The sequence below is a fragment of the Eumetopias jubatus genome, unplaced genomic scaffold (genome assembly GCF_037043125.1).
Source record: "Eumetopias jubatus isolate StellerSeaLion01/CBP00866 unplaced genomic scaffold, mEumJub1_p1.0 scaffold_3, whole genome shotgun sequence".
Classification (NCBI taxonomy): domain Eukaryota; kingdom Metazoa; phylum Chordata; class Mammalia; order Carnivora; family Otariidae; genus Eumetopias; species Eumetopias jubatus.
Window position 1 is genome coordinate 87,869,469 of NW_028274809.1, and position 22,923 is coordinate 87,892,391.

At 32.1% G+C, this 22,923-nt stretch overlaps 1 protein-coding gene across 2 annotated transcripts in view; it reads left to right on the forward strand.

Moving 5' to 3' along the window:
- Nucleotides 1–22,923, forward strand: part of LRP1B (LDL receptor related protein 1B) — a 1,880,289-nt gene that overhangs the window by 729,411 nt on the left and 1,127,955 nt on the right. The window lies entirely within an intron of this gene.

The window sequence follows — 22,923 nt, forward strand, 5'->3', positions numbered from 1 at the left end:
GAACTTGCTATTAGTCTTTCTTTCCTCTTTCCTCTTCTACTTCTCTTCCTACTTTCTTTTTAGTATTATTATTCTGAGAATTAACTGCAACTTCAGTAAAATGCCTTGTAGTACACATACCAGCTGAAAATCAAGGAAGGTAAAACTGATTTTGCTTAGTATAACTGCTACCACCCTCATCACATCAAAGAAACATATGAAAGATTGTTAAAATTTCTAACCAGTTTTGGGGCGCCTGGGTGGCTCAGATGGTTGAGCGTCTGCCTTCGGCTCAGGTCATGATCCCAGGGTCCTGGGATTGAGTCCCACATCGGGCTCCCTGATAGGCGGGAAGCCTGCTTCTCCCTCTGCCTCTGCCTCTCTCTCTCTCTCTGACTCTCATGAATAAATAAATAAAACATTAAAAAAAAAAGCAAGTCTCCTATTTAAAAAAAAAAATTTCTAACCAGTTTCTTTGTTCAGAAAACCAGCCTCAGGCTTACAATGTTGTGTGCTATTGATTGGAGCTTTGAACAATTAATCACTAATATGTTTGAGATGAAAAGGGATTGGATAATTGTATTGACAAGTAATTTACTGTACTTTTATCTTAACGTCTTATGACAATGATTTAGACACGTCTGGAAACTTTCTAAGTTTCCTTTTTATACAGCATCTGCACTGTGTAGATTACCTGACGGATTTGGAGATCCAGGAAAAAGAATGCAAGAGAGCAAGAATATCTTCTATTTCCTTGGAAGGATTATGAAACAGATTATATTCTCAAGATGATGGGAGTGATTTTTAGGATTTAATCAGAAGTAGGGCAGCATGACTGTGATTACCCCAGCAGAGCAATTTGCAGAGATATTTAAAGTCTATGTGTACAGAAATGTGGGATGAAACAAAGCCACACTCAAAAAATTCTTTGAGAGGCCTGAATTAGCCGTATCATAAAAGCTCTTTACTTAAGCACTCCAAATTTAAAATAGATTTTTATAGCAAATTGTGGAGTCAGGGATTTTGAAAGAATCTGTAGTTAGTATCATAATAGATTATAAGCTCCTGGAAAATTTTAAAGTCAAATGTAACTCACTGTCTCATTGAAGTAAGCATCAATTATTTCTAGTGTTTCATAAACCACTAAACAATTGTTTTGAACCCTAGCTAAAATCCCAAACTCCATTTATATATTAATAAAGCTTCTGAGAAGGATGCAAGTTGATTTTAGTCCTCAAGTAAAATTCAACTTCACATAGATTAAAAGACCAGATTTTCACATTCCTAAAATAATTAAAATTACATTTCCTTACCAAGAGAGTCTTCCATAAGACTTAAAGGGTTGAATTAAACAGGGAGGAATGAATCACAGTGATTTTTTTTAGTTTCGCAATTTTTAGATGTCCCTTTTAAAGAAACACAGTATAGAATAGAGACTGATAATTTATCCTAAAATATTGTAAGCAACTAAGTCTTCTAAAGCGTATAATAAATAAATACTATAGGGATCACATTAGTTTACTGATAAATCTGTTTCCCAACTAGACTGAAGTGTTGTAACAGGGTCTTGATGGTGGGCCTTAATACATTATATTTCGTATTCAATTCTATAGGGCTCAGATATTAGTTCATACTGTAGTAGCCTGAATCTCAGGAAATGAAGTCACCCATCTCTTTTTCAATGTCTTCATTCCAAGAATCAGCTAGCAATATCCTCCTTTCCTGCCCATCTCAACCCATAATTTAGATGACTAATGGGAAGTCAAGTGGGGAAGAAATGGTTGGATATGAGTAAAAAGAGAAAGGAGGAGTTCTTATCCAAACCTCATAAAAAGTCTCTATTTCCAATATCTTGATATGAATGAAAGCATTCTTCTAAAGATTTAGATTTTCTGTAATGAAATAGATCATTTTGAAATGTCTCAGTAAATCCTCCAAATTTAGGCTCATAATCCATTCAGAAAAGTCTGAACAATCTTTCTGAAACAATTACAATGATATTAACACCTTTACAATGTTTTAGAATTTGCAAATTTCTTGATCGTATCTATAGTCCTATTATTCTATAACAGACACATGGTAGTTCAGGAAATAATAAAGTACACAGATAGATACAACTTTGATTCACCTAGTTTTCAGTTTCATTGTAAAATTTTCTATGGAGTTACCCTGACATATTTACATTAGACACTATTAAAATAATGCATTGAATGTTTATTGGGAAACTTTGGACACTAGTATTTCTTGATTGGCCTATCTACTTTATTTTATATTTAATTATTTCCATCCTTTTGAGAAACATTTTCAGCCAAGCACATTATAGTATATAGTTTGAAGTTCACATTCATTTTACAGATTTGATTTGGTTATACTAACACTTGCGTGAAAGGACCATTCTAATATTAATTAATGGACTAGTCTGAAATGGGAGGGGAAAATAGCTCCTGGTTCAAAACAGAACCAAAAAAATTACAGTCTAAGCTAAAACTTATGGATGCAAACTTAATCTGGTTGAAAGCCAGAAAAAAAAAAAAATAAGCCCTCTGATTCTGATTCAATCTGACATATAGTCCCAGCTTAAAAAAAAAAAAAAAAAAGGTTACAGTAGGGTGAAACATCCTATATTGATCATTTATTATCCACAGCTGCTCACCATTTATTGACAAGACAATTGATTCTCAAAAAGTTAAACTACAAAAGGAAGGATACATCCAAATACACATACGCACGTGTGCACACAGACACACGTGCACACACATATGTGATGATAGAGTTTACATAGTTTTAAATTTAAAAGATTGTTTAGATCAGAAAAATTTATTGTAAGTCATTTGATAGCTTGAATGTGTGGTCTAGAGTAGCAGAGAATGGACAACGGAGCAAAAATACAACTGGAAGTCCTCCAGCAAAGCAGAGAGTACTTGAAAAAAATAAGTCTGCAGTCCTTATAACATATGCTAGTACCAGGTATTTTTCTCCACTGTCTGAAAATATGACAAAGAAATTCATTATGAGTTACAAAAAATATCTCCAAAGCCAAGGGTGTTGCCAAGTTGATACTTAAGTGCACAAATACATATTTTTGAAATCTATGATTGTGTTTCTTGTCAGAAAAGAGGAGAAAATAATGATGACAGTGTGAGAATGATTTCCAGTCTCTAAGATGTGGAGTATGATCTGATGAAGCATGCATTGCTAGCAGAAGTGAATGCGTGAATGCAGTGTAACTGGCAGGCATGCTGGCTACAGACATTGACCATCTGCTCAACACAGAACTCCAAAAGATCATCATGTCTTGTGATGGACAGACATGATGTTTTCAGTATTCTGACCAACCTAGTAAAGCAAGGTAGTTAATGGTCAATAAAAATAATAAAAAGTCAAGATGCTTTAGTACTACCTAACATAATATCATATATAGAGGATTTGTTCTATTCCATAACCATGTGTGTAGGAGAGCAATAGCATTAACAATAACCATCATTCTTGATAGTGATAGCGGCGCTTGTGATAGTTTTTTTCTTCTAAGTGTGCTATAGCCAATTATATAATAATAATAGCCAGTTATATAATACAATATATAACAATATATAATATGTTATAATTAATATATATGGTTATTGTATTCTATATAATTCTATATATAATGCAACATATAACAATAGCCGGTTATATAGTAATTGCAAGCAGATAATTGCGACTACTCTCAGATGTATTATCTAAAAGCATCTCAGTAGGAATTAAAAGGGTGACTATAGATCAGGGCTTTAATGTTAGTAAGGGGATGTTTTGTCACCTTTTATGGGATTGCCTGATAGGTCACAAGATCCTGCAAAACACTGTGCATTTGTAAATCTAATTGCTAATTTTCAAAAAGGTGATTCCAATAAAGCATTTTCTCCAAATTCAAGTTGGATGAACAAAAGTACAGAGATAAAAGAACGAGTGTTGAAAAAGGAAACAGGTCTGTCTGGAGTGAAGTATTTATGTTGGAATAGTGCCACGTAAGCCTTGATTGACCATTAAACATGGACTGTATTATGGAAGGCGTATATACTAGGCAATAGAATTTGGCCTTGATACCATGAAACCGGGGTGGGGGGCATTGCAATATTTATATGCAAATGAGTGATGCAATTAAATACTTTGATATGACTGTGAGAAGTTTCATTTAAATCATGGAGATATTGAAACCATTATATTCAAACAAAAAATGATAATGCTTTTTTTTAATAAAAGGACCATATTAAGGAATTCAGCTTTTTCTATAAAAAACAAAGTGGGGCTCTTTGGTATCACTATAATGAATCACTGCAATATTTAGAGCCAGATTTGGCTCAGGTGTTATGTCTATCTAAGATAATGTCATGTTTCAAAAATAATTATGGACAACATTCTTCCAATTTGAAAAGCCATGTTTAGGTCTTTTGGCAGTTGAGCAATCTAAGGAGAGAATAGAATGTGGATTTCAAAAATGTCTCTACTTGAATCTAAGCTCTGTCATTTCTAACTTTATAGTCTTAAGTAAGTTATATAGCTTAACTCTGAGGCTCAGTTTTCTCATCATTTAATTCATGAAAATAATGCTTATACCATAATTTGATGTGAGGATTAAAAAATATAATGTAGGTAGAATGCCTAGCAGTCTCTCACACATATCAGGCCCTCAGTCAATGGTAGCTTTCTTATTACTGTGTTATAACTACAACCATATGGTAGTTATTCTTGTGTTTGGTATATCATCTTTGGCACTAGAGCACTGGGCATTCTGAAGTCAGACAGATCTGTTTTGTTTTTGTTTTGTTTTGTTTTGTTTTCCTAGCTCTGCAACCTACTAGTGGTTGTAGGTTTAAATAAGCCACTCAACTTCTTTAGGCATCCATGTTTTTTTGAAATCTGCAAATGAGGGCAATGCTAATGCCTATTTCACAGAACTGAGCTGAGGATTAAATGAGAAAATGTCTTTAAAGCACTTTGTACAGCTATTACTAACATTTTTTTAGCCAGTTCTGGTACACCTGCTTACTTGCTTCCAACAGATTTATCTATAAGTTTGGGGGTTATAGTCACATCGTGCTTTTGGCCATCTCTTTGTACTTTAAATTTTCTTTTGTCTGATTCATGGTGAGCAGCATGTCAGCCAGTTTTTAAAAACACTTGATAATTCCTATTACAGTTGATATTAGGACATTTAAACTTTTGAATGGATAAATATTATTCACTGAATTTAGTAGTATTCTCTTTATAAGAAGTCATTCTTAAACCTCTACTTTTAACTCAGTGCTCCTCCTCAGGTGTCTTCCTGGGTCCTTATCTTCATTTGTTCATTTATTTAACAGATATTTATAGAATAGCTTTCTATTACTAAGGTTCTAAATAAGAATAGGAGATACCATGCAAAACAAATTAGACATGTTTTCATTCTTCATGGGTGTGCAGTTTTATTTTGAAGTGAAAGTATTTGTCTGTGTGTATACTTGCCCAGCTAATCTTTAAGCCTATGACATATATCTATGTCTATATCTATATATAGATATAGATATAGATATATATAATCACTAGCCTGAAGCACAATGCCTGAGACTTTGTATACATAAATGTTTGGACTATTATTAATGGCATGTGAGAATAAGCCATGTTATTTCAGAAAACTTCCACATGGAAATTCATTTTTTTAAAGATTTTATTTATTTATTTGAGAGAGAGAGAGTGGGGGGGGAGAGCAGAGGAGAGGCAGGCTCCCTGCTGAACAGGGAGTCCTATGTGGGGTTCAATCCCAGGACCCTGGTATCATGATCTGGGCCAAAGGCAGATGCTTAACACCACCCAGGCACACCTGGAAATTCATTTCTTAGCATCATTTTAAAATTTAGGAAAATAAAAAATCCAAAATTTTGCTTGACCTAGTATAGGAGTTGACTTTTATTCTTAATTTTCCAATTTAGTTTCCTTCAATGCATTATTCCAAAATTAGTTTTTTCAAATGTCTAGTATGACTCCGTATTCTATTAGAGATACCATGAGTTGTATTTTGTAATTTGTGGTATTAAGAGAGAAAAATAGATACATGAGTAAAATGAATCCAAATGCAATGGATACATAATATGCAATACTATACTATACACAGTAATATATCGTCACTCATTTTAACTGAGGAAGATACCTAAAAAAAGAAGTAAAAGAAGAAAAATTCCATTTTATAGGATTTTCTCTCTGTTATACCTACTCTGGAAATTTAATTAGTCCACACCCATGTGACATTAAAAAGACTCACAAAGTTTTCATCTCCAAGTTCTTTTTTTCTACACAAGGTTTCAGAGAGTAGAAACCACATCCTCTTTTATTTGTATGTCTGGTGTGGACATAAGAATTTTTTCTAGAGTTATTTTCTGTTTACTATAAATGTATTCATAAGATAATGTTTATTTGTGTTAATTTTAATATGACTATGATATACCTAGTTTTTTCTCTATACAGCATTTATCAAAATATTTTGATAAATATCATTTATCAAATAATATTTATAGAAGAGCAAATATACATCCACAAGGATATCCAAATTTTATTCTTGAATAAAGTCAGAGCATCAGAGAATAAAGTCAGAGCATCAGGGAGTAACAATGGTAATCCATTTCAATGAAATGCGTCATATTATTATGATTAAAAGTTTGATCTGGCTTTGTACACACTAAAAGTAAAATTCATTAATTATAACGATTGCTTGAAAATATCCACTTCCTCACTTGGTAATCCCATTATAATGTGAGAAATTTAGGCTTCAATTCTAAAAGAAAGACTTGCTTAGGCCCTGGTATTCTATTTTTTGTAACGAGAATTAAATAATTGACAATGTACCCTTTTTTACATGGCTAAAAGGAAGATCAACTGTAGAAGCTGTTAGCCCTCCTATATTCTGTTTTCCAGTGACCTAAAGTCTTATTTTGAATTGTGTTTTATTATTTCATCATATGGGAATATAAAAATGCATGCAGGCATATATTTTCATTTGTGAATCTATAAATTTGACGAAATAATGATAGAAAATAATAATCTTAAGCTCTCCTGCCTCCAGTATAATCGTATCACTAATGAGTACCATAGAGGTTGCCTGGATTATTCTTCCAACTAAAATATAAGGAAACCAAGGTACACAACAGTTAAATGACTTGCCCAAGGACACAACTTTACCTAGCAACTGCATCCTAAGATTCTTTCGTCTGCAACATATTATCACTGTGGGAAAAATAAAAGAATATCAAACATAAAAGCAAATGAAAATGAAAAGCATATGAAGATATTTTATCAGTACAAATAAATAAGTTTAAAGTTAAAAAAACCTACAATGTTTTAGAAATGATCTGGTTTAGTTCTCTTACCCTATCTTTCTTCATTCTTTTGCAACAGCATTCTGAAATAGGTATCCTTCCTTAGAGCAATACTTATTTTTGTCTCTCTGCTTTGTTTCTCATACTGCCTTAAAACCAGATTTTCCTTCCTCCCCCTACCTTTACCTGCCTAGAAATTTTGTAGCTGTCTTTTAATAATATCTTAGTATAATAGTATCTTAGAAATTTTTATGTATTTCTTTAAATGCATTGCAACTAATAGTTTATATATTCATGTCTCTAGATAACCTGTAAATTCCTTGACCGTAGAGATTCTGTCTTATCTTTTTTTTAATTAATTCACTTATAAATAGAAAGTTTTAGAGTCAGGTGACTAGTATTAAAGATTGACATCTAGCATGTAAATACAGTTATCCTACAACCCAGAGAAGAATCTATGTTTTTTTTTTTTTTTCAGTTCTCTGAGTCTTAAAGATCAAACTTTAAAAACTCAGACAACTGAAAAAAAAAGGTGGATTGTACCTTTAGGACCAATCATCCAGATTCTAAATTCCCTTTAACATGTGCTGACATTGATACATCATTTAGTATTCAAATCATAGGCATCACAATGACCACAGCTGTTGCAGTTTTGACACTCTGAAGTCTGGGGGGATTGCACCCTGCATGGCTTTACTAAGGATAACAGATGCTTTTGTGTACAAACAAATCAGGAGAAATTTCAAGCTACCAAAGGTTTGCTTTTTTTGTTTTTTTGCTTTGTTTTGTTTTGCTTTTTTTTTTTTTAAACACATTATACCAATTGCTATGGTGAAAACACTCAGAATTTCTGTATTCTGACTTATAGGATTTACTATGAATATAACTGCTTGCAGGTGGCAAAGGATATTTGTTTTGAAGTAGGTTAACTCGTTTTCATGATCTTTCAAGATTAAAAGTGTCTTATTTTACTTGTAAAGTCTTGGAACTTGAGACAATTATTTGAACATGTATGTTTTAAAAAGCATCACTGGATGGAATTTTAAAGTAAAAATTAGATTTTTACATGATATGATTTCTTCTCATTATGCAATTAAAAAGTAAAGAAGGCTGATAGTTGAGATTTATGTTTTAAATATTGCTCAATATTTAAAGGTGGTGATCTTAACTTAGAAATCAAATGAGGGACATAGTGTATTCAGACTAATGTATATTAAATTATTTTTCCCAAATTTAATAACGAAGACAAAAATGAGCATTATACATAGAGATTATGTATTTTCAGTGAGATAAAATTAGTAGTTCATATATGTAAAAAATAAACACAATCTAATACTCTTTCTGTATTTTTGGAAAACAAGTCTATGGAATGTTTGTTTGGAATACATATATATTTATATATATATGTCTGGAATACATATATATTATGTATTATTACTCATATATATGTGTGTGAGAAGCTTGTTTATTTTATATATATTTATATATGTATACTTATATATATACATATGTTTACTGTATTCAGTGGGCATTTTAATTGCTATCATATAATCTTTGTTCTTCTGTAGCTTTTTTATGCACACCATATTTTCCAAAGTAGAATATAGATTATAGTGTTATATTTGTTTTTCTCAGCCCACCGAAGCCACTCCTAAACTCAGCGAATTTTTGTTATAGTTGCCATTATCTTTTGATTGAATGGATAAATGTACTCATAGCAGAAAAGGCATGAAGATGAGTGCTTGATGTGGGAATACATAATTATTTTTAAAAAGATGAGAAAGGCAGATATATGTTTATTTCATGTAATTCACAGTCAGGAAGCATAGTGTAAGGGAAATTTTCACAGGGCAAAAATGCTAATGGGGTCTGGGAATTGACTTAGAATAAATAAGTTTAGGTAGGTAAAGCTAAAAGAAAGTGCTATATTTATCTGACAGTAGTGAACAAGTTAAGGCTGACGTATTCGCATGTGGTTTATGGTGGTATACTCCACTCACATTTCATGTTATTAGAGTTCTATAGGCTATTCTTTAACCTTTTTTAATCATGTTTTTCCAGAAGGGCGTGTGTGTGTGTGTGTGTGTGTTGACAGGAAGGCATTTTGGGTATGGGAAATTAATATATATATGTATTTTACCATATATGGTTATTTTAAGGATCTTGACTTCACATCTTTTGCTCAATATAATCTTTTTAAAAAATATTTTATTTATTTATTTGTGAGAGTGAGAGACCAAGTGAGAGAGCACAAGCAGAGGGAATGGCAGAGGGAGAGGGAAAAGCAGGTTACCCATGGAGCAGGGGGCCCCGATACAGGCTCGATCCCAGGACCCTGGGATTATGACCTGAGCCGAAGGAAGACACTTACCCGGCTGAGCCACCCAGGCACCCCTGCCCAGTATAATCTTGCCTAGTGTTGACCTTTCTTCCAAAATGTGTACTGTACAAATCCTGCCAAGTATTATAACAGGAGCTTTTGAGTCATAACCACATGGGCAGATTTTCTATGAAAGGAAGGCAAGGCTCATGGTGCCCCCAAAGACGTTAACCTAGATCTATTCAATGGGACTGCAGAGAATGCTGTGAAGCTGAGAAACTGATGCTCCTTTTAATGTGGAGACTCTTTGGAGCTGGCCCTGTGTTTAACAGCCCAATTCCTCTGTGTTCATCATTTGCGTAGATCACATGACTTGACAGGTTGATCCTCATCTTCTCAGAAATGTAGATGATCTCACTAAGTCCTTCTAAAAGGCAGAATTTATCAGTTCTCTCATGTTGACATTGTGACTCATAAAACACTATTGAGATTAAAAACAGTCTCAAAATTAATCCCCACTTTGGGCCTTCTCATGTCTATGCCTTGCTTCACTGGGCTTCCAACATACTGTGTCCTTTGTACATTTCTGAAGAATCACAGAAGTTATACATGGCCAGACTTATTGGGTCATCTGATCTCCTGCTTCTTTACCCTTGGCACACTGTTTTTATGAGCAATGCCCTTCATTATAAGAGAGGACAATGCTGACAATGGGAACAGACCGGTAGGACTTGCAAGTCAAGCAGAATGACTTGTTACACCACCTGCATTTGTTCACTCTTCCCTTGGGTTCCAACAGCCCATTCAAAATAAAACTTGGCTCTTCGGGCCTCCTACTTATTAAAAAGCAGCTCCACTCTTTAAAGGACATATAATTTATCTAAAAATACATGTGGCGTACTTATGATAAATGATTTATAGATGTCTGTAAAACACTTTCTGTGTAATAAGCTAAGTGATAGAGACTTTTAAATAATCTCTATTTAAAACATATTTGACAAACTAAGCTGTCATTAGTAATCCATGTTCTAGCGTTTTGGTGAGACAGCGGCTTAAGCTGTGATTCAAGGTCATAGTAACTTTCAGGTAGCTTTTATGTATCCAGACACTGTGGTCAGCTAAGCAACTAGCTGCAGATTCAGTGTCTTTCTGATATTTTAAAGGAGGATAATTTTTTTTAGCTATACATAGATATAATAGGGTACATAGTAGGGATAAAACCCAAACAGATTTATGGGATTAACAGAAGCATGTTGATAGCAACCTCTAGAATAATTAGAGAATTTATAAAGATCTTTTGTTTGGAAATTTGATACTGTCAATCCTGTCTTTTAAAATATAAATTATCTGTGTCTTTGTACCTCTATTGCCTTGTTTGAGCCTAGACTATCTTTGTCTCCTTCCTGGATGACTGCAACAGCCTCACAATGTTTCTTCCTGTATCTAGTTTTCCCTTCTTCCAATCTTATATATAAATATTTTTTAATTTTATTTTGTTAGGTTAATCATCATACATTGCATCATAAGTTTTTGATGTAGTGTTCCATGATTCATTGTTTGCATATAACACCCAGTGCTCCATGCAGAACGTGCCCTCTTTAATACCCATCACCAGGCTAACCCATCCCCCCACCCCCTCCCCTCTAGAACCCTCAGTTTTCCAATCTTATATTTTTTAATTTTTTTCAGCTTTATTAAGGTATAATTGACAAACAAAACTGTAAGAGATTTAGTGTATATTGTGGTGATTTGATATATACATACATCATTTCCAAAGGATTTCCAGCATTCAGTTAATTACCACATCCATCACCTGACATATTTATCTTTTCTGTTTGTTTGTATATTTGTTTGTAGTGTTATCAACCATAGTCACCATGTTTTAAATTAGATCCTCAGACCTTATTGATCTTATAGCTAAACACTTATAATGTTTTACCGTCCCCTCCCTATTTCCTCCATTCTGGCTATCATTTTTCTACTTTTGGTTTCTATAATATGACTTAAAAAAATATTTCACATATAAATGATGCCATGCAGTATTTGTCTTTTTGTTTGGCTTATTTCACTTAACATAATGCCTTCCAGATTCACCCATGTTGTTGTAAATGACAAGATTTCCTTTTTTTTAATGTATCACATAATATATATCATATATTTCACGTATATAAAATGCTTCATTATATATGCAGTATGTATCATTTTATATTGAGTATATAAAATATATATATGTATGATGGACTCAGGTTGCTTCCATATCTTGGATATTGTGAATAACGCTACAGAGAACATGGGAATATAGATACTCTTTGAAATGAATTTGTTTCTTTTGGATTTATACCCAGAAGTAGGATTGTTGGGTCATATGGTAATTCTATTTTTTTAAAAAAAGATTTATTTATTTATTTGAGACAGAGAGAGAGTAGGGGGAAGGGATAGAGGGGAAAGATAATCTTAAGCAGACTGTCCAAAACACAGAGCCTGACACGGGGTTCAAGCTCATGACCCTAAGATCATGACCTGAGCTGAAACAAAGAGTCGGAGGCTTAACCAACTGCCTACACAGGTGCCCCAGGTAATTCTATTTTTTTCTTGAGGAACTTTCTTACTCTTTTCCATTGTAGCTGCACCAGTTTATATTCCCACCACCTCATCCTCACCAGCATTTCTAACCTCCTGTCTGATAACAGTCATCCTAACAGTGTGAGGAGATACCTCATTGTGGTTTTGATTCGCATTTCCTTGATGATTAGAGATGTTGAGCACATATGTTAGTTCTATGTTTAACTTTTTCAATAACTGCCAAGCTTTTCCACAGCAGATGAAACATTTTACATTCTTACCAGCAATGTACAAGATTTCCTATTCCTCCAAATCCTCACCAATCCCTTTTTTTTAAATTAAAAAGAAATTATACCTATGGTAGGGGATGTGAAATGGAACCTTATTGTGGTTTTGATTTGCAGTTTCCTAATGACTAACGGTATTGAACATATTTTCATGTGTTTGTTGGTCATTTGTATATTTACTTTGGTGAAATGTTTACTAAAGCCCTTTGCTCATTTTTTAGTTGGAATGTTTGTCTTGTTGAATTTTAAGAGCTAGGTGTATATTCTGGATACTAGATCCTTATGAGATATATGATTTGTAAATATTTCTCCCATTCTATAGCTGTGTTTTTATTTTCTTGGTTATGTCCTTTTATACAGCAAAGATTTAAACTTTGAAGAAATCAGGTTTACCTATTTTTTTTTCTTTTGCTGTTCATACTTTTGGTGCCATATGTAAGAATCCATTGGCAAAGCCAAATTCATAAAGAGTTACTCCTATGATTTCTTCTAAGAGTTTTATGATTTTAATTATTTTATATTTAGGTCTTTCATCCTTTTTAAGTTAATTTTTGTATATGGTATGAGGTAGAGGTACGCTGTCTTTCTTTTGCATGTAGATAGTTGTCTCAGCACCATTTGTTGAAAAGACTATTTTTCCCCAATGAATCATCTCAGGACCCTTTGTCAAAAACTACCCATTGATGCATGATTTTTTCTAGACTCTCAATTCTATTCCATTGGTCTCTGTATATCTCTCCTATGCTGGTCCCACACTGTTTGGTTCACTGTAGCTTTGTAGTAGTTATTGAAATCAGGAGGGGTGAGTTCTCCAAATTTATTCTTTTACAGGTTTGTTTTGATTTCTTAGAACCCTTTCAATTCCATTTGAATTTGAAGTTAGGCTTTTCCGTGTCTGCCAAAAAAAAAAAAGGGTGTTGGGGTTTTGATAGGGATTGCATTCGATCTACAGACCTCTCCAGTATTGCCCTCTTAACAATAGGAAGTCTTCCAATTCACTAACATGGCGACTTTGCATTTATTTAGGGCTTCTTTCATTTCTTTCAGCAATGTTTTGTAGTTTTCAATATACAAATCTTTCACCTCCTTGGTTAAAATTATCCCTAGTTATTTTATTTTTTTGATGCTATTGCAAGTGTAATTGTTTTCTCAATTAGTTGTTGTTGTTGTTGTTGTTTAATGCTGGTGTATAGAATCCAACCAATATTTGTTTATTGATTATATACTCTTCTAATTTGCTGAGTTTTTTTATAGCCATAGTATTTGTGTGTGTGTGGATTAATTGGGCTTTTCTCTGTATTGGATCATGTCATCTATTAATGAAAATAGTTTTACTCATTCATTTCCTAACTGTTCTGACAAGAACTTTGAGTGCAGTGTTGAATAGGAGTGGTGAAAGTGAGCATACTTGTCTTGTTGCTGATCTTTAGGTGAAAGCTTTCAGTCTTTCAGCATTATGTTATGTTAGCTGTGGATATTTTTTCCCCATTTTTTTCCTTTATCATATTGATGTAACTCCCTTCAACTCCTAGTTTTCTGAGTGTTTTTCTCTTGAAAGAGTCTTCAAATACATCAAATGCTTTTTCTCAATCAATTGAAATGATCACATTGATTTTATTAGTACATATTAATAAAGTATATTTTACTGATTGATTTCTTTACATTATACCAAACTTGGATACCTAGGATAAATGTCATGTATCCTGGTGTATAATTTTTTAAATATGCTTTTGGATTTGGTTTGCTAGTACTTTGTCAAGAATTCTTGTGTTTATATTCATAGTGAATAGTGGTCTATGGGTTTGTGTGTGTGTGTGTGTGTGTGTGTGTGTGTGTGTGTGTGTGTGTGTGTGTGCTATCTTTGGATTTTGTATCAGAATAATACTGGCCTCATTGAATGAGTTAGAGAGTATTGCTTCCTCTTCTATTCTTTGGAAGAGTCTGAGAAGTAGTGATTTTAATTCTTTAAAGTTTGGTAGAATTCATCAGTGATGCCATCTGTTGCTGGGCTATTTTTCTTAGGAGGTTTTTAAATTATTGATTCAGTCTCTTGTTACAGGCCTGTTGAGATTCTTTTTCTATCTTCTTAGGTCAGTTTTGGAAACTTGTGTGTTTGTAGGGATTTATTATATCTAGGTTATCTAATTTGTCGATGTACAGTTGTTCATTGTATTCTTTTATAATCCTTTTATTTCTACAGTGTCAGTAACAGTGTCCCCATATTCATTTCTGATTTTATTCATGTCTTTCTTTTATGTTTTTCTCTTGATCTGGTTAAAAGATTGTTAACTTTTTTTATCTTTTCAAAGTACCAAGTTTGGGTTTCATTGATTCTTTTTATTTTTCCATTTTCTATGTCATTTATCTTTGCTCTAATCTTTATTATTACCTTTCTTCAGGTAGGTGTGAATTTAGTTTTCCCTCTCTCTCACTTTTCAATAGTTCTTTAAAGTATAGGGTTTGGGTATTGATTTAGGTGTTTTTCTTTTAATGCATATGTTTACTACTTTAATTTTTCCTATAAACATTGCTTTAGGTGCATCCCCTAATTTTGCTATTTGTTTTGTTTTGTTTTCATTTGTTTTTAAGTGTTTTCTAATTTCCCTTGTGATTTCTACTTTGACCCATTGTAATTTTTATATATTTGTGAAGTTTCTAGTTTCTCTGTTATTGATTACTAGCTTTACTCCATTGTGGCTAGAGAAGATAGTTTTCATGGTATCAGTCTTTTACAATTTATCTAAATTTGTTTTGTAAACTAATATATTATCTGTCCTGGAGAGTGTCCCATGTACACTTAAAAAGAATGTGTATTCTGCTGGTGGTAAAGTGTTTTATATGTCTTAGGTCTAGTTGGTTTATAGTGTTGTTCAAGTTCTCTATTTCCATGTTGATTTCCTGTCTAGATGCACTATCCATTATTGAAAGTGGTGTACTGAAGTTCTTCAATTATTATTGTAAAAAACATCAATTTCTAAACCTTCAGTTCTGTCAGTGTTTGCTTCATATACCTAGGGGTTCTGCTGTGTAGTGCATGTATGTTTATAATTGTTATATATTCGTGACAAATTGACCTTTTCATCAATATAGTAGATCTGTCTTTGCCTTTGGTAAGAGCTTTTGTCTTAAAGTCTGTATTGTTTGATATTAATATAGCTACCACAAACTCTTCTCTGGTTACTATTTGCATGGAATATATTAACCACTCTTTTGCTTTCAATTGATTTGTGTCTTCTCATATGAAGTAAACCTACTATAGACAGCATATAGTTAGATCATAAATTCTTAAAAATACATTTTGATAACCTCTGTATTTTGATTGGAGAGTGTAACCATTTGCATTTAAAATAATTATTGATAAGGGCTACAGCTGCTTTTTAATTTGTTTTCTGTGTGTCTTATGCCTTTCTCTTATTATTTCTCTTCTACTGCCTTCTTTTGTGTTTCATTTTCTTTCTTAGTGTACTCTTTTGGTTCCCATAACATTTGATTTTGTGCATATATTTTAGATATTTTATTTGTGATCACCCACGGGATTACAATTAATATATTTAATTTATAACAACCTAATTTGAATTAATATCAACTTAGCTTAAGTAATATACAAAATTATGTTTCTATACAGCTCTCCCTCCTTGTTTTGTTGTCAAAAATAACATCTTTATACATTATTTGCCTATTAGCATAGATTTCTATTTTTTATGTATTTTTTAAAATAGTACAGAAAATAAAAAAAGACTTAAAAACTGCAATATAATATATAGAATGATATTTGATTTTAGAGTAAGTTGTGCAATTACCTTTACTAGGGTTTGTTTGTTTCCTTCATGTGGCTTCAAGTTATTTTCTAGTGTCCCTTCGTTTCAGTTTAAAGGATTCTCTTTAATATTAGAAGAAATATTTCTTCTAGGGCAAATCTATGTCAACAAATGTCTTCAGCATTTATTTATCTGGGAATGTCTTAATTTCATTTTTGTAGTTTAGTTTTGCCAGATAATGAATTCTTCGTTGACTTAAAAAAAAAATATCTAGCACTTTAAATTGTCATCCTTGTCCCTTTTGGCCTCCAGAGTTTCTGATGAAAAATCTGCTGTTAATTTTATTAATCCTTTATAGGTTATGAATGGCTTGTCTCTTGCTCTTTTCAGGATTCTCTCTTTGCCCTCAGCTCTCAACAATTTGATTATAATGTGTCTAGTTGTGGATCTCTTTGTATTTATCCTTCTTGGGTTTGTTGAGCTTCTTGGATGTGTAGATTTTACCAAATTTGGAAAGTTTTTGTCAATTATTTCTGTCAGGTGGTAGCATGTCTAATAGAGCATAGTTTTTATTCAGAATATTTTCAGTTGGAGAAAACAGACAGTTAAACTAGCTTAAGGAAAAATGCTAATGTATTGACTTACATAACAGAAAAGTGAAACAAAGATTTCAGGCAGCCTAAATAAAGATATTCAGGAGGCTCTTTATTTCCTACTTTCTTCTTTGTTGGTTTCATGTTATGGTATGTGCTTCTCATTACAGTATATAGTAAAATGTATTTTGCTTTCTCAAGGGCTCCATTCAATGTCACTTCAGGCCAGTTTGATCCATACAGTGAAAAGGCGAGGGTGAAGGGATTCTAACTGATATGGTGATTTGTTAGCTCCACTTATATCAAATGGACAAAAAGTGGAGGGAGAGTGTTTCCCCAAAAGAAAACTATGAGACAGTAATCAGAAGGAAGAATGGATAGAGATCAGATATAACCAAGATTTCCATCCTTCCTTCCTTCCTCCCTTCCTTCCTCCCTCTTTGTTTTTTTATTTCTTTGGTCCTTCCTTCCTTCCTTCCTTCCTTCCTTCCTTTCTTTTTCTTCTTTATATTCTACCAAGACGTCAATTCTCTTTGATCTGGTATTTTCATTAATAAGATGAAACAGTGTTGTCTAGACTAATATCCAAAGTGGAGTGTTTAAAAAAAAAACAAAAACAAAAACAAAAAAACCCCACAAAAGGACTGTGCTGATCAAACTATTGAATGTGGAAAGAAAATATTAGGACTGCTATTTTGATAGCATTCTTGAAAAGAAATGTGTTTTATTAATATTTAACTTATTGACTTCATGAGCTTTTCCACCCAGACCGTAAGTTTTTGACAGTCACAGTTCATATTTATTACATAAATTATCTACCACTTAGAGGTATCAATATGGGGCACTTTTTTTTTTTGTCTTTTAGGATATTACAAAGCATTGTAAATTATATATGCTTATAAACTAATTTAAAGATCTTCCTTTTCAATGTAATAAATATACCCATGGATGTAATAAACATACCCAATGAAATTACAGAGATGACATCTCTCCTACTGATCATATGAACACTTTTGTAGACTTAAGACAGTGACAGTTTAATAAGAGCTGACAAAAAATTAGCAGAAATTAAAAACTCTGAAGAACACTATCTGGGATACACATTTATATCCATTATTATTAAAGATATAGTTTATTTTGTATTTATATATTTAAAATACCAGCTAATGAAGGGTGCTGGGTGGCTCAGTTGGTTAAGCGTCTGTCTTTGGCTCAGGTCATGATCTCAGGGTCTTGGGATGGAGCCCTGCCTTGGGCTCCATGCTCAGCAGGGAACGTGCTTCTCCCTCTCCCTCTGCCTGCTGCTCTCCCTGCTTGTGCTCTCTCTCTGTCTGTCATATAAATAAATAAAATGCTTTTAAAAATTACTAGCTAATGAAATAACTATTAGCTAATGAGAAATATAACAATGATTTATAATACTTTTAAATTTGTTCATTACATCTTTATTTCAAAATTGTAATATATTTTTGTTTACATTTTATAATATAACTAATAATATGGTTTGTATTTATATGCTTTATAAATAAATGCACTCATATACTAATAGAGGATCATAATCAGAATTGTGTGAAAACATTTAGTCAAGCCCTGTGCTGTCTGATATAGTCACTAGTCACATGTGACTGTATATACAGTTAAATCAACTAAAATTAAAATAAAAAAATTATTTCTTCAGTCATGCTAGTTATATTTCAAATGCTCATTAGTCGTATATGGGCATTGGCTACCATGTCAGACAGCATAGATATAGCACATTTTCTTTATCTCTGAAAGTTTTAATGACTAGCATTAGCAGATGATACATTTGTCTTCCATGCTCTTACAACTACATAAAAACATGTGCATAGGGAATAGTTGTTACTGAGTCATTGTTAATTTAAAAAAGCAAAGCCAGCATTAATATACAAGGTTTTGTTGTGAAACTTGATTTGTTTCAAATTCATGACTTAAATTACAACTTAAAGAGCAGTTTTAAAATATTCAAACACAATAATTTTAAAAGGGTTAAATTTGGGAATATATGGAAAGAAAAGTGCTCTTTTGCGTGAAATCAAGAAAACTTAAGTCAATCCATTTGAAGATTGACTCAGTAAATTCAACAAGTTTTTTTGTTTTGTTTTGTTTTGTTTTGTGTGAGGAGTGTGGGATTTGATTTGGTGTTTACTTTGGTTTGTAGTTCCTAAATGACACCATTTGATATTATTAGTTTGGGAGAGTATATCAACAACATTATGATAATTACATCACCAAGCACTATGTACATGATTTTCTTTAAGATGAGCATACTATTTCCTCTATATTACTTGAAGAAAAAATCATTTTTAGTAAATGAAGATAAATTAGTTTTAGCTGAAATATGTAATTTTGCTAAGGTTTAGAGAAAAAAAATTATCTATATAACAACATTTTAAATACTATTTTAACTATATGTTAAATAAGTATATTTCAGTTGAAGTCATTGTCAGTAAGATTCACCTATTCTTACATAACATTCTAAATTTATATGTGTGATTTTCTAGTTTAGAACTTGGAGGTCTGAATTAAATATTTTATAAGAAATCACAACTGGGGTAGGGTATCATCATTTCACTATCAGCCTGGGTATCATTCTCAAGTGTAAAATCAGCAAAACAAATTAGAATAAAAGCCACATGTGAGATATCCATTATGCATTGACATTTAAAATCTCCCCCTTATTTGTATTCAGAATACTATATTATACAATGCAATATTTATCTGCGATATTTTCTAACCTGACATGATGTATGCATAGAACAAAAAAAAAGCCAAGGAACTTCACCAACAAGGAAAGTTTTCCCTCCCTAATATAACATGTTTGATAAATGTTTACCCTTTCTGTGCATCTTCTTCTTCTGCAATTTATTTTTCAGTACTTTGTATTTTATTTTTTTCCTAGTTTTCAAGTAGTGTAGCACATTTCCAGGCATGCCTTGTCTGCAAAACCATGTGTAAATTCCCACATCTCAGACATTCACAAATTAATCACAGATATGCACACTATAAACAAGAGACCTTGATGAGTAGTTTGAGACGTTCTATAATTTGTGCTTTGATTAACTGACTTTCCCACTTAATTTTAGACTACATTAAATATCCTAAAGTAATCATTTTAATCTTAAATTTTGCCAGCTGCAAAAACCTGATTTAAAAAAAAAAATTGAAGTGCTAATGATTTAGTAGCAAGCTAAAGAATCTATAAAGAAACAAAAATTCATATTCTTAATGGCATGGTGAAGTATAAACATTTAGATTAGCTGTATTGTAGTGAAGCTTTTATACCAGTGTTGGCATAAAACATTTCTAAACCTGTATTAAAATTACATTGTCGTTCTTATTGTATGATGCTCTAATTTGACAAGAGGATATTTTTCTTCGCTAAATATGGTTGTGCATTTTTCAACCATTTCATACATATTATACTAAAAGAAGTTTCTAAATGGGTATTGATGGTTAGGAAGATTCATTGTAAATGTCTAAACAATACCAAAGTACTTAGAAAATTAGAAAACCTTCTTACCCATTAAAACTGGGAAATTTAACCATTCTTGTATGTTTTCTTATGAGAAGTTTCTGGATCTAGTTTAAATCTTAATTTTTGTTGCATGTATAAATTACATATATTTTTTATTTTATCTTATGGTTTTTTTCTTTTCATTTTTCCTACTAACAAGCTGTATGATTTTGTGAAATTCACATAATGTTAACTTGGAATAAAAAAGGTAGGACTACAGGAAGTCCAAAATCTCCTCCAAATCTAGCATCCTATTATATGTTTTATCAGTGATTAAGACAAACAGCATCACCTATAGCTCTGTGCCCATGGTTTTTAGTAGGTAGATGTATTACGAAGGTTCAGGCAAGTCCATTATCACATATAAAAAGGAAAGCCAACCAAGTCTTCTGTGACCTTTAGAACTCATCAGTTCTTTCCTTCCCCTGCCATCTTTATGAAGCAGTATTTTCAACTGAGTTGAAAGGTGAATCAACCAAATATATGTTGAAATGGGATATCAGAGATTGAGTTTACCTAAATTTTTGACAGATTGAGAGAAATTATCCGGTATTTTCAATAAGGGAACTGTATCTTGTCTTTAGTCATAGTGAGGATTCACTTTTTCCTGTTTTAAATGTTAACAGAAAAATAAGGAATTTGAGAACAAAGTACAGTTTTGTTCTTCATCATGAAGAGCTTCCTTAAGCAAAATTTTTATTTAAGAATGGCCAAATCTGTTATGGTTTCCTATCGGAAACACCAATATGATTGATTCTGAGATTAAAAAAAAAAAAAAAAGGTTAAGAACAGAGGATGAGTTAAATGGTAGAGTTCTAGTATTTTTTTAAAGTAAATATTAGATAAAGTGCAAATTGGAAACTCACTATCTGAAATTAATGGCTAGTTTCCAATTAACTAGTGTCATTAAGATTGACTGAACATTTTAAAGTGTTTTGAGGAATATGTAAAAGCAAATAGGTTTATTTAACCCTTTAAATCGAAGAATACTCCAGAAGAACTTAGCTAACATTTATGTATAAAAGCTTAATTCTTGTGTTTATTTCAAATGTATAATTTACGAAAAATAAGAGATTTCAGATCACAGGCAAAGTTACACTATTATGTGATTTGTATATTTCCCTTTAGTTGTCTGAAAGGGAAGATCCCAATAAATAACTCCTTGCACTTTTAATTTAAGAAAATTATATCCTTATGTCTACCTGTATTAGAAAATCTAGAACCATCAAAATGACTAAATGATCTCTGATTTTGAGATGTAGCTACAGAATAGATTTGTTGCAACATTATGAAAATCCCAAGGAAAAAAATAGAAAAATAAGAATTAATAGTTTTATGTTCATATAACTCAAAGTAATTATTATTTAAATTTAAGAGTAGTTAAAGATGACTATATTTTTAAATAGCTTGAGTTATGTGGGTTTTTCCACATATAATTTATTTCCACATGTAATTTATTGAAATATAAATTTTTTCATATATGCTGATCATTATGTATATAAAAAGAATACTCTCCCTTGAGCTTGTGTCAAGATAAGGACTTTATGCTGGATGAGGTAGAAGTATGGTATGGAGGGACAGTAAGTCCAAAAAGCTCTAGCAATTTGATTCTACTTACTTGGAGTTTATCATAATTTGAAAAGAATGTATACTGAATTTGTCTTTGTTTAGAAATATTTATTAGCTATACATTTTACTAAATGGAAATTTTTTAACATTAGTGTTTTAAATACTCTCCAATATTTTATAAGCAATGTCTACCAAATAAAAAAATGTGTGTAAAAGTCTTAAGGAAGTAGCTAGAAGATTCTACTAGATTTGTGTTAGATTAATTTATTGTTTGGTATAAACAATGTTAAATGCTATTTCCTTTTTAAGAACTTCTCGGTTACTCTGAATATATACTCAGAATATACTCTGAAAATTTTCAAATATCCATTGAACACACACCTTGCTTAAAATGTTGTGTGAGGCCTGAATTAGGAATTCCTGAAGGAATTTAGTAACAGAAATAAGGGACATTAAAACGATGCAATAACAGAATGTTGTGTGTCATTAAGAAAATTTAAAGATACTGCCATGAGAATTGGGAGAATCAAGGTATATTCATTAATTTTTACCTGTATTTTGAAGAGTAGGTATTTTGGACAGAAATGAGTGGTGAGTCCTGGCTGGCTAAAAAGACAAACATGTCTGTCATATTTGGGAATAAGCAACAAGTATAGAGCTTGTATAAAGTAGTTATGGGATATGTCTCTAAGATGCTTTGGACCCAATTGTGAAGGACCCTAAATGTGGGCTACATGATTTGAATTTTGTTGATTGGGACAACAATAACAAAAAGAAGATTTTTAAGATGGAGAGTGTAATAATAAAGTTTGTTTATAGAACAATTAAGCTGCTGGTGGTGTATCTAGTAAAGTATTGACATTTTCACTAAGCCTTTACAGTGAATGAATAAGTCAACTTTCCTATTAGATACATGTTAAAATGAAGCACATTATTACATTATTTTTTCCTCTTAATATCAGTGAATGCTTTAAAAGATTCACTTTGGTTTTCTG